Genomic DNA, 12786 nt, shown 5'->3' on the forward strand with positions numbered 1-12786 from the left:
TGGGTCTCAGATGAGATGGAACCTAATGGAAGAAGGACATGAAGGAAAGTAGTCAGGCTGTCAGGAAGCCAGGAAAAAGTGGAGGATGAATGGGAGGAAGTGAGTGAGAGTCAAGACATAACCCCCAGGGGAACTCACCCAGTGACTTACTTCCTCCAGCCACAAAACACCTCCCTACCATTACTGCTCAGTAGTCCATTTAAATGATTAACAGATCAAGTGAATTAATTCACTAATGGGGTTATAGCTCTCATCATTGCCTAAAGTCCCACCTCTGAACCTTCCTGCATTGAGGATAATGCTCTCAAAATGTGAGTTTTAGGCGAGGGGACATTTTTCATAACAGCTCCTTTCTTTAGTAGCTCTGTTACCACCCAATGGGTTCATGAACCAACTGGCCACGGCTAAGGTAGAGATGATACACAAGCTGGCTTAGCAATATGAACTGTGGCCATTGCTGGCCAATCTGCCAGCAGTAGAGATCCACACTGATTGGCTGGTATGGCACCATTCCCCAAGGTGATCAGTCAGCTGCCTGGTGCCAGGATAGTTTCACTGGACTTCTACCATCATAGAAGGAGCAGCATCTTGTCCTTACTGGAATAAACACTTATTCTGGGTATATATTTGTCATTTCTTCATGTCATGTTTCTGTACAAAATATTAAAGAGTACCTGATCCACCATGAGGGTATTCCACATAGCATTGCTTCTGATTATGGAACTCACCTCACAACAAAAGAAGTGTGACAGTGGGCTCATGGAATTCACCGGTCATACCGTACTCCCACCGTCCTGGAGCACAAGGCTTGACAGAACATGTAATGACCTTTTGAAGACTCAATTATACTGCCAGTTAGTAAGCAATAACTTGCAGGTATGTGCTGGTCTGGGGAAGAGTCTTCAGAAGGCTGTGTTCTGAATCAATATTCACTATATGCTTTGAACCAGCATCTAATATATTGGCTTCGTTAGGTAGCCAAGATTTGTAAGTTAATGAATAAAGGGGTGGAAATAGAGCAGAATATGTCATGATTACCCTGAGTAAAAAATGTTGGGTTTCTATGACTTTATGCTCTGCTGGCCCAGAGATCTTAATTTCATAGGTAAGAATCCTTCCACCAGAAGATACAACGAATATGCTACTAAACTCCCATCTGACCACTGTAGATTTCTCATGTTTCCGAATCAACAAACAAAACAGGCAGTTACTGTGTTGGCTAGGGTGATTGATTCTGAATTCTAAAGGAAAATGGGACAACCCTGGAGGTAATGAATAGTAGGTTTAGAACACAGAAAAGTTTCTCTTAGAATTATTATGCACTGTGATTAAGGTCAATGGGAAGCACAAAGATCTAACATAAGCAGCACTATTAATGGCCAACATCCTTCAAGAATAAAGGTTTGGATATCACCAGGTAAAGAACTACAACTCGCTAAGTTTCTTGCTGAAAGCAAAGAATAAGTGGTTGAAAGAAGGTGGTTGTAAAAACTAGCTATTGACCGTACAGCCTGTTATAGAAAAAAAGATTTTAATCATCATGAGTTTTCTTCCACATTTTATTATGAATATGTGTATGTTTATATGTATATATACAAATATATAGAGAGATCTATGTCTTTATAGATACAGAGCATATATCTGCATTTTCTTTCCTATCTCATTTCTTTATCATGTAACATAAAATATATTGACTTTATAAAATAATATTTAAGTATTATCAATTTTACATCACAATATTTAAGTTACAGGATATCAAGAAGAGTAAACAATAATAGATGTTGGCGTGGATGTGGGGAAAAAGGCACACATTTACATTGCTGGTGGAGTTGCAAATTGGTACAGCCACTCTGGAAAGCAGTATGGAGAATCCTCAGAAAACTTGGAATGGACCCACCTTTTGACCCAGTTATCCCACTCCTCGTTTTATACCCAAAGTACCTGAAATCAGCAAATTACAGTAACACAGCCACATCAATGTTTATAGCAGCTCAGTTCACAATGGCTATATTGTGGAACCAACCTAGATACCCTTCAACAGATGAATGGATAAAGAAACTCTGGTATATATACACAGTGGAATACTATTCAGCCATAAAGAAGAAGAATAATATGGCATTTGCAAATAAATGGATGGAACTGGAGAATATCATGCTAAGTGAAATAAGCCAAGCCCAAAAAACCAAAGGCTGAATGTTTTCCCTGATAAGTGGAGAATGATATATAATGTGAGTGGGGGGTGGGGAATGAGAGAATAATGGGGGAACTTTAGAATATGTAGAAGGAAATGAGAGGGAGGGGGGTATGAAAAATGGTGGAATGAGACAGACATCATTACCCTATGCACATGTATGAATCCATGAATGGTATGAATCTGCATTGTATACAACCATAGAAACGAAATGATGTAGCCCATTTGTGTACAATGAATCAAAATGCAGTCTGTAAAAAATTAAAAGCTAAAAAAAATAACATATGAAGAACAGTGAATGTAATTTAGGATTTGCAAGTAAATGTGAGAAAACCAAAATATCACTGGGAAATTGATCAAGGAATTGCCAGGCTGGTAGGGTACTTGTTGAATATCTAAACTAATAGTTCATTTCATAGAAAAGAAAACTGAGGCCCAAAGAGTTGATGTGGTTGGTTCAAAATCTACTGTCATGCATATCTAAAAAGAACAAATAGAAAAAAAAGGAAGAGTAAACACCTCTCAGGGACTTAATTCCTCTTCTGGAAAGGGGATTTACATATTTTCTGATGTACACAAAGCAGTCATGTCGTGTTAGGAAGAATTAAGACCTTGCTGTTGTCTTCATTTGGAGACGAAGCACAGTTTAAGGAGATGCATGTGGCTGCCATATTGATAAATAGTGCACTTGTGGTGATGTGTCCGACATCTGGTAAACATTTTCTTCTGAATGTGTCTGCGACAGTGTTTGTGGATGAACTTGATATTTGAGCCACAGACTGAGCGAAAAAGATGACTTACCTGTATGGTAGATGTAATCCAACATGTTGAAGGCCTAAATAGAATAAAAGGTGAAGTAAAGGAGCGATTTCCTTCCTGCCCATCTATTTTCAACCTCAAACATTGCTTATCTCCTGCACTTGGATAGGAATTTACACCACTGATTCTCCTGATTCTTAGACTTGAACTAAGAACTTGTTGTGATTTGGATGTGAGATATTCTCCCCAAAATCTCATGTGGCAAACAGGAATGTTCACAGTTGAAATGATTAGGTTATAAAAGCTGTAACCTCAATAGTGGAGGAATTATTGGATGGCAACTGTAGGTTGTTGGGGCATGGCTGGAGAAAGTAAGTCACTGGGGGCATGCCCTTGGGGATTATATTTGTCTCTGGTTCTCTCTGCTTTCTGATTGCCATGAGCAGAATAGCTTTTTCTCCATCATGCCCTTCCACCATGATGTTTTGCCTTACTTCAGGCCCAGAGCAATGGAGTCAGCTGATGATGGACTGAACCTCTAAAACCATGATCCCCAATTAAACTTTTCTTCCTGTAAGTTGTTCTTGTGAGGTTATTTGATCTTAGCAACAAAAACCTGACTAACACAGAATGATTGGGGTTATAAAACCCTGGGTTATAAAAAAATTGTTCTGCTTCTCTGGATAACCCTAACTAGTACCTAATCTTACTTTCTTTCTTTCTTCTTTTGTACCAGGAATTGAACCCAGGATTGCTTAACCATTACGCTACACACCAGCCCTTTTTATTTTATTTTGAAACAGTATCTCCCTAAGTTGCTTAGGGCCTTGCTAAGTTGCTGAGGCTGGACTCAAACTTGTGATCCTCCTGCCTCAGCCTCCTGAGTTAATGGGACTACAGGTATGTGCCACCATCCCCATCCAGTAAGCTTATCTTCTTAACTGAACCTACGTCAAGTCTTTCAGCTCTTTCCAGTGAGTATATGCCCATTGGATGTAATAACAGTTACTGCTCATTGACTGGAATCAGAAATGGAAAATCTGGGTTATCAGAGAGCTCTGTGATTTCTGTTTCCCAACTGCACCTATAACCAGGCTTAACCTCAGGGAGGGAGATGCTATAAAAGAAAAACAAAACAAGCTTCAGGGACTCTTCCCACCAAAGATACTTTGGCATAAACTCATACTGCTTCATATTCTAGTAGACAACAATGCAATTGGAGTTGACGAGAGGCCCAAACTCTCTAACTTTATGTAGGGTGAAGTGTGGATCTAGGGTAATGATGAGTGAAAGAAAAGCAATGAGACCCTGGGATTTTGGAATCTTTGGGTCAATAGAGGTGACCGCTAAGCAAAGTTGGGGGCCTACACCAGACAATGAGCACCTTTATAGTAGACTTGACAGGGAACTGGCACATGATTTGGGGAACAGTGGGGGAACTCTCCACTGCATGAGCACCTATGAGACATCCCAGGGTCCCAAAACAAATGAGGAACCTGGAGATTGTCAGCGCGGTCCTGTGGTAAAGTGAGTACCAGCTCAGCATCTTCCTAAAAACGACCTCCCTCTCACACCCTCAGGATGATGAGGCTGGTGAAACCTAGGCTACATGAGCACAATCTGGGTTACACTCTCCTGCTAGAAACTTTGCCTTCTCATTCAGGACCATGATTTGAAATGTGTAATGGTTAATTTTATGGATTAACTTGAGTAGGCTAAGGGGTGCCCAGATAGCTGGCAAAGCATTTCTGGATGTGTCCATGAGAATATATTTGGGAGATAATAGTGTTTGAATCAATAGACAATGTAAAGAAGAGTTGCCCTCACCAATATGGGTGATCATTATCCTATCTACTGAATGCTAAATAGAAAAAAGGCAGACAAATGTCAAACTTTCTGTTTGAACAGGAACATCTTTTTTTTTTTTTCTTTCTCCTCTCAGACATCAGCATACCTGATTCTCAAGCCATGTGTATTTGATCTGGGACTTTTACCTGTGACACCTCCTTCCCCTGCCCCTGGTTTACTCAAATCAGAACATGGGACTTAGACTCAATAATTGCATCATGAGCCAATTCCCATAATTAGTCTCTCTTTTTTTGAAAAACTCTAATTCAAAACGAATGTGTGTGTGTGTGCATGTGTGTGTGTGTGTGTGTGTGTGTGTGTGCATGTGTTTCCATGAATTCTGATGAATTTTAAAAGCCAGGATCAGCAATTAATTGACTTTAAGAATTTGTGCCTTACATAAAAAATGCAATTAAAAAATCCAATTGCTTAATTTATGGACCTCTTTTACATGAGGCTTATTTCAGTGACCTTCCATTTTCCATAGTGGATGTGTTTCTATATCTCAGATCTTTACACACAAATCTCCTGGAACAGCATCACTTCCTCTCCAGAATGTTGTAGTAAAAGTGTTGTGTAGGTCATGTGACCTTGTACAATTTCCATAGGCCAGGATAAAATAAGATCAAATGTCTTCATTGTGAAATGAGTTAGAAAGTAAAGCTCTCATTATTCATGTCTTGTGTAATTACAGGGAGCAGAAAGATGACTGGCAGCATAAATAGCAGAGACATGAATGTTTTGCTTTTACTTTTCCACTCTGAATTCATCCAAGTAAGAGAGCTGCAACCAAAGCCCCAGCTCCAAATATTCCCATAACAAGATAAAACCCCTTTCCCTGCTGCTTCTTAATAACAGTCGTTAGGGCCCCTGATTGCAGTGTAGCAGTTTGGTCTGTTCTCAGATGTCTACTTTCACAAGCTGATGCTCTGGGTGACAGGAAGGCAGCTGTTGGTCTTTTTTCTCCCATTTTGTCCCCTTCCCCTATCAACAGCCAAAGCAAAGTAAAAGTTCCTCCTTTAGCTGGTAAGCTGAAGGCTCTTGAGACTGAGTGGGGGTGCTATAGTTTGGGTCTGGAATTTCCCCCAAGGGTCCATGTGTTACCTGGCTGATCCCAGCCTGGGTTGTTATTTGGAAGGAGCTGAACACTTAAGAGGTGGGACATAGTGGGAGAATTTTAGGCATTGGGGAATCCCTTGATGGGAAACCTGGGACCCTATTCTCTTCTCTGTTCTGTTTTGCCTTTTGACCATGCGGCAAGCAATATGCTCCCCACGTGCTTCCCACCAAGACGTGCTGCCTTGTCATGGGCCCTGAAATAAAGGCCAACTGTTGATGGACCGAAATTTCCCAAATTGTGAGTCCAAATAAACCTTTTCTCTTTATAAATTGATTGCCTTGGGTTTTCGTTAAGCAATGCAAAACTGACTAACACAGGGAGTGTCCATTGCTCTACCTTAAAGTCGGTTCTTGTGGACATCTGTACCACTGAGGAAAACAATTTCAACTAGGTAGCATAAAACAGGGTTGTGATGCCCGTTTCCACTGTGACTTCCTTTTAGAAAGTAACATGGTTCAAAGTGCCATATTTAAGGATATTAACAAAGTCAAATCTCCACTGTCTATAAGATTTAACATTGATATAAGTTTCCTGAAGTAATGGAAAAATGGTGAAATAGATCAATTTTAACTGCAGAAAATGGTAAGAACAGTAGTTTGCATTTCTAGAATGTTAATCAATGGCTACCAAATATTCAGTTTGACAATAATGGCCCTTGATATCTTGAACTGAACCTATCTTTTCACCCTTATATTTTCCTCATGTTGCTAATTCTTCAGCAGTCCATTTCCCAATCACCATTCTTGCTAAGAAGAACATTTGCTTTTTTTTTTTTTTTTTTGTCAAAAGAAAATAGTGCAACTGGTGTGTAAAAGATTCAGACAGTATGTTCTTTTTTTAAAAAAAAAGAAAGAAAAAAAAATGAAAATGTCCCCTTTTCTTCCCTTTCTTGCTTGCTGCTATTCAGAATGCAGATGCTATGGCTGGAACAGGAGGAGGAGAAAGGAGCCTGTGATCTTAATTACTACGAGATGCACATAGTAATATTAGACTACTAGTATTTATGAGAAGGTAACACATTTCAATTTCATTTGAACCTCTGCTTTTCTGTGTTTTCTATAATTTGTATTAAAACCCAATCCTAGCAATGAGATATTAGTAAAAGCATACCTCTCCCAACTGGATGGTATGCTTCATGACTTCTTTGGCGCTCATGAGTAAAAAGCATTTAGGTGTCAGAACCTTTTTAGGCTGCCTCTTAGTAACCTGGGGAGCTGAGAGAGATCAATTTTTATAGCTCATTAAAATGTGAGGTACATTATTCCTCTTTGCCCTCAACTAAGAAAGAGATCTAATAACTGTTTCTCAGAAACAGAAAAGGTCCCCAGATCATGGTATTAATGTTTTCCAGGAATACTAAAATGTTTACGGTGGATAAGGAAAGATTTCTTTTTGTAAATTAAAATATTCAGCATTCAGTTTGAGTGTTTTGGAAGAAGAAAGCATAAAGATCATTCAAAAAGCCTAAAAGAAGCTGCATGGTTTCTGTAATTGGGGTCTAAGCAAGTAATCATCAGTTGATGGCAAGGACCAGAACAAATGATCCTTTGAAATAGATTTCAATTTTGAGATTATATGTTTCTCTGAAATGATGAATGTAAACCACATCACAATAACAATCGCTGTTTGGCTGGCAATTAATTAATACTTTTAAAAGAAAGACAAAGTACTGTAATGACTATGTGACATAAGACTATTATATCAAAGGATGGAGAAGCCATAGTGACATTATGACTCCCTTAGTGGGATTCAAACACAATGAGGCAACTATAAAAATAAATAACTTCATCAGTGATTAAAAGGATAAATGTCATCTGGTTCACTCTAAGTGATAGCTATAATTTGTTCTACTGATATTCCTCAGGAGTACACTGGGAACTATACTGAGTCTTTTATTTGTGTCATTTTGTCTTATTTTAGAGATTTTGAGGCAGCTTACAAAGATCTATAGAGTACAGCCTGATAAAAACAAATGGGAAAAGTAATCAAATCAGTGAGATAAAGCTGGAATAAGAGTAAATAAGATGAATTCATGATAGCTTGGTTTAGTACCCCAAAGGCACAGCATAAACTGCTTTCCAAGGAACAAGGCAAGGAGAGAACATCTCAAGGGATGTGAATTAGGGGATCTGGGAGATGTACGTCAATCCCTTCCTATGGGAAGTAAAACTCTATATGACACCGAGAGCTGATGACCCTATATGCACGTGGGGTGGGCACTTTTTTTTTTGTAGTGCTGGGAATTGAACACAGGGCCCTGTGCTTCCAAGGCGAGCACTCTACTAACTGAGCACTTTTAATTACTAATGGGCACTTTTAATTACAAAGGGCAAAAGACTAGATGGTATGATTAGAATCAACAAGGTAAATAATTTCATAGGACTACTCCAAGTTATGATATTTTTAACTGATCTAAGTCCACTTTCCAATAATGCTTGATCTCTTTTCATTTACCTTATAACAAAGTATTCCCCTTTCTACCCTCTCAACAATAGAATGTGGTTGTCATTCATTTCATGATTTCATTTATCCATTTTTGTGATGATCCAATGTATCATTACTAATAATCTTATAGAGTTCTCTTTTAATCAATTAAGAATAAGAAAAGTATAAAATTACTTTCCTTCTCCAGTGTTCCTCCTTTCTTTGTTAAGATCCAAGTTTCTGACCTATCCTTTTCCCCCTCTTCTTTGAGGAACTTTTAACACTTTTCTGGGGGCAGAGCATGGGAAATTGAACCCAGGGGTGTTTAACTACAGAGCCACATTCCCCACCACTTTTATTTTATATTTTGAGACAAGGTCTTGCTAACTTGCTTAGGACGTCTCTAAGTTGCTGAGGTTAGCTTTGAACTTGCGATCCTCTTGCCTCAGCCTCCAGAGTCACTGGGATTGCAAGCGTGAACCACCATGCCTGGATTCTTTTAACTTTTCCTAAAGGGAGAGTTAATTGGCAATACTTCCCTTGATTTTTTTTTTTTTAATCTTTGTTTCTGAGACAGTTTTTACTTCTCCTTGATTTTTAAGGATAATTTTGCTGGACGTATAATTATAGGCTTGGATTTTTCTTCTTTCAAAGCTTCAAATGTTTCCTTCTTCCTGCTCATGTGGTTTCTCACAAGAGGTCTTATTCTTGTTTCTTTATGAATAAGGTCATTTTTTCTCTCTCTGATTTCTTGAAAGATTTCTCTTTGTCCTTGCTTTTCAGAATTTTTTTATATATATGCTTATCTATAGTATGTTTTAACTGATTGATTAACCTGTGATTTCTATATGCTTATATCTAAGCTAAATATATCTTGGTTTGGTTTCTGTTGTGAATTTTAGGATGTTTCAAATCATTATTAATACAAAAATCTCTTCTGCCTTCTTTTCTCTTTCCTCTTATTTAGGTATTCCAATTATGCTTTTATTATACCTTTTAAAATTGTCCCATCTTTCATAGACTTTTCAAATTTTTAAATTTTATTTTTTTCTTTGCATTTCATTTGGTTAGATTCTTTCCACCTCTCTTCAAGCTCAGAGGCTTATTCCTCAACAGTGTCCAGCTTACTTATGAGACCAGCATAGGTTTTTCCATTTCGGCTATAGCATGTTTTATTTCTGGCATTAATTTTTATTATTTCTTGGAGTTTCTCTATCTAGTTATGCACAATGTTTACAGTATGCATCTGTTCATTTATGTTGTCTTCTTTATTCATTAGAGTCCTTGATGTTCAATCATAGTTACTTTATTGATAGTTTGGACATCTATGTGTCTGATAGTTTGAACATCGGTGTCATATCTGCTGAGTCTGTTCTGAGCTTGCTTTCCCCTCTCATATTTTTTTTTTTTCCTTGCTGTTTTGCGTGCTTGATAATATTTTGTTGAAAGCCAGACATGGTTTATTGGGTAGTAGGAATTAAATTTATTTATACTGCTATAAGGAAAAAACCATAGACTGGGCAGTTTAAACAGCAGAAATTTATTCACATTTCTGAAGGCTGGGAAGTCCAAGATCAAGGTACCAGCAGATCCGGTTCCTGACAAGGACCCTCTTCGTGGTTTGTAGACAGATGCCTTCTTGGTCTATCCTCTCATGGTGGAGAGGGGCATCGACTCACTTGTGTCTCTTCTCATAAAGGCTCATAAATACCAGCCAAAGCCCCATCTCCACCACATTGGGGTTTAGTAGGAACTGAACATCTTTTAGTGTGAGGATTTATGCTCATCTGTCTAGGAATTGGGCTACTTTTAATGCTTATTCTAGTTGTGAGTGTCAAAGGCTTCACATTGCTCTAGCATCTTTGTTTTTTTTTTTCTTTTTCCTGGATTTTGATTCTCTTAACGTTCCTTTTCTTTGCAACAGCATGCGCCTGGTTGTTGTTTACTTGCAAATGTCTGCTATATGGAGCCTCTGCTGGTGTTGTGGTCAGGTATGGGGAGGGGAGCCATCCATCATGTTTGATTAAATCTTAGTCTTTCTGTGGGATTTCATCTGTGGGCTGTGACATTTGGAAGGGTTTCTTCAGCAGTATAGCTCCTTGTCCCCTTAGGTGAGACAGCAAGGATCGGAGGGTGTGGGATGAAAAGAAGTTTCCCCCCTTATATAAGGCTCTGGTGAAGTCCTTCCCTGAAGAGGAAGCTGTTGTTAGGAGGAACTCTGCTTATTTCACTGTGACTGCTCTTCTCTCCCTGCCTAAACCACCAGGGATCTTGCATGGATCTGCACCACCAAGATAGAGGGATGGGGTTCCTGAAAAGATAATCCCTAACCTGTGGACCTTCTCTGAAGAGTATGACCTTAGGAGTTTCTCACTGTTGCTTGGCCTCCAGAACGTTGTCAGACAAACAGTTAGTAACTTCTGTCAGTTATACCAGTGACTTCTGATCTAGGTAAGCGACCCTTGGCCATGCCTTTCCATTTTTACCTGTCTTTCCAGATTGCTGGGTAGCAATTTGCCCTGAGTTCTCTGATGGGTTCAAAAAACTCCTTGGTTTTCAGTTCGTTAAACTTTTTCTTATTATAAATATGAAAAAGATGACTTCTAATTTTTTGAATCTTGGAGTACAGTTAAATTTTGTTTTTGGTTTATTTTCATTTTCATTTTAAGCATTATAATAACTAGTTAAATTGGAATATATTCAAAATATACAATTTATAATTTGATATACATGTACACTGCATAATTATTATCATAATCAAATTAACACTCCAACTCCTCCTATAGTTACCATCACATGTGTGTGTGCATGCATATAGTAAAAACACTTAAAACCTTCTCTCTTGTCAAATTTCAAATGAATAATACAGTACTAGTAAGTTTTCATTTTTGTTCTACAAGAGTCACTTTTAAAATTTACTGTTTCACCTCATTGGCCTTAAGGGGGCACTCCTCTTCAGTCAGAGGGTGGAAATAAGAATATTTCTTTTATCTTTCCTTCAATGGTACAGCTGAAAATTTGAAAGAAGAGTTTCCAAAAGACTTGAGGATAACTTGAGATAACTTTCACTGTGGAAAGAGTATCTGTTTTGCAAGCTCTAAGTTACTTCATTTAAGCTTGGGCATGCCCAAGGTGACCTCTTGGTCAACTTTCTAGTCTGCTCTTAGTGGCAAAAGTCATATTTCCTCTCACCTCCTGGAGCCTTGTCAGATATCTTTGTATTTATCAAAGCCAGTCTCTCATCTTCTCTTCTCGTCTTCTGATATTCATTTAAAAGAACTGGAGAAGTGTGCCTAAGGCCAGGCTTTTGAGCTGATTCTCAGCCCTTGGTCAAAAGAATCCATCCCAGATTTCCTCCTTTCCCCACCAAAATGAAGAATCTTTCCCTGGAAGAAATTCAGAAGAAATTAGAAGCTGCAGAAGAAAGATACAAGTCCCATGAAGTCAAGGTCTTGAAGCAGCTTGCTGAGAAGTGAGAGCATGAGAAAGAAGTGCTTCAGAAGGCAACAGAGGAAAACAACAGCTTCAGTAAAGTGGCGGAAGAGAAACTGACCCACAAAATGGAAGCAACAAAGAGAACCGAGAGGCAGAAATGGCTGCCTAACTGGAGCATTTGCAAGGGAAGGACAAGCACACTGAAGAAGTGCGGAAGGACGAAGCATCCAAAGATTCTGCTGATGAGACTGAAGTTGACTAATTTGTTCAGAGAACTGACTTTCTCCCCTTCCCTTCCTAAGTATCCAAAGACTATTGGCCAGTGTCATTTTATTTTTTCCATCCTGACAAATATTTTAGAAGCTGATGTAGGGCTGTATAGGTAGATCCAGACTGTAAGATGTTTTAGGGGGAAACTGAAGGTGTTTTAATCTTCTTCGAAAGTGTTGGCATTTTTAATGTAGCTGGTTTTTTTTTTTTTTTTTTTTTTTGCGGGGATGGGTACTGGGGTTGAACTCGGGTACTCAACCACTGAGCCACATCCTCAGCCCTATTTTTTGTATTTTATTTAGAGACAGGATCTCACTGAGTTGTTTAGCATCTCACTATTGCTGAGGCTGGCTTTGAACTTGCAATCCTCCTTCCTCAGTCTCCCAAGCTGCTGGGATTACAGGAAAGGGCCATTGCACACCTGGCTTAATGTAACTATTTTTATTGTTGCATTTTTCCTACTCAGAGCACTTGGTGTGCTGGGTTAATGGCTAGTACTGTATTGGCTCTGTGAAAACATGTCTGTGAAAAGAGTACGTAGTGGCTTCTTTCAAATTGTTAGATGCTGAGTCTGTTCACTTTCAATCCTAGTTCTGTCCTGATCTTACCAGATGCTACTATACTTGAATGGTTAATAATACCATAGTGAGAGAGAGAGAGAGAGAAAGAAATAATCCACGATCCTTTTAGGATCTACTCTAGCTGGGCATGTGGATCTTTCTCATGATACCTGCAGGGG

General features: G+C 38.7%; 1 pseudogene; it reads left to right on the forward strand.

Moving 5' to 3' along the window:
• The first annotated feature begins 684 nt into the window (after positions 1–684).
• Positions 685–12039, forward strand: LOC124965370 (stathmin-like; annotated as a pseudogene).
• The last annotated feature ends 747 nt before the right edge of the window (positions 12040–12786 follow it).

The sequence above is a fragment of the Sciurus carolinensis genome, chromosome 15 (genome assembly GCF_902686445.1).
Source record: "Sciurus carolinensis chromosome 15, mSciCar1.2, whole genome shotgun sequence".
Classification (NCBI taxonomy): Eukaryota; Metazoa; Chordata; class Mammalia; order Rodentia; family Sciuridae; genus Sciurus; species Sciurus carolinensis.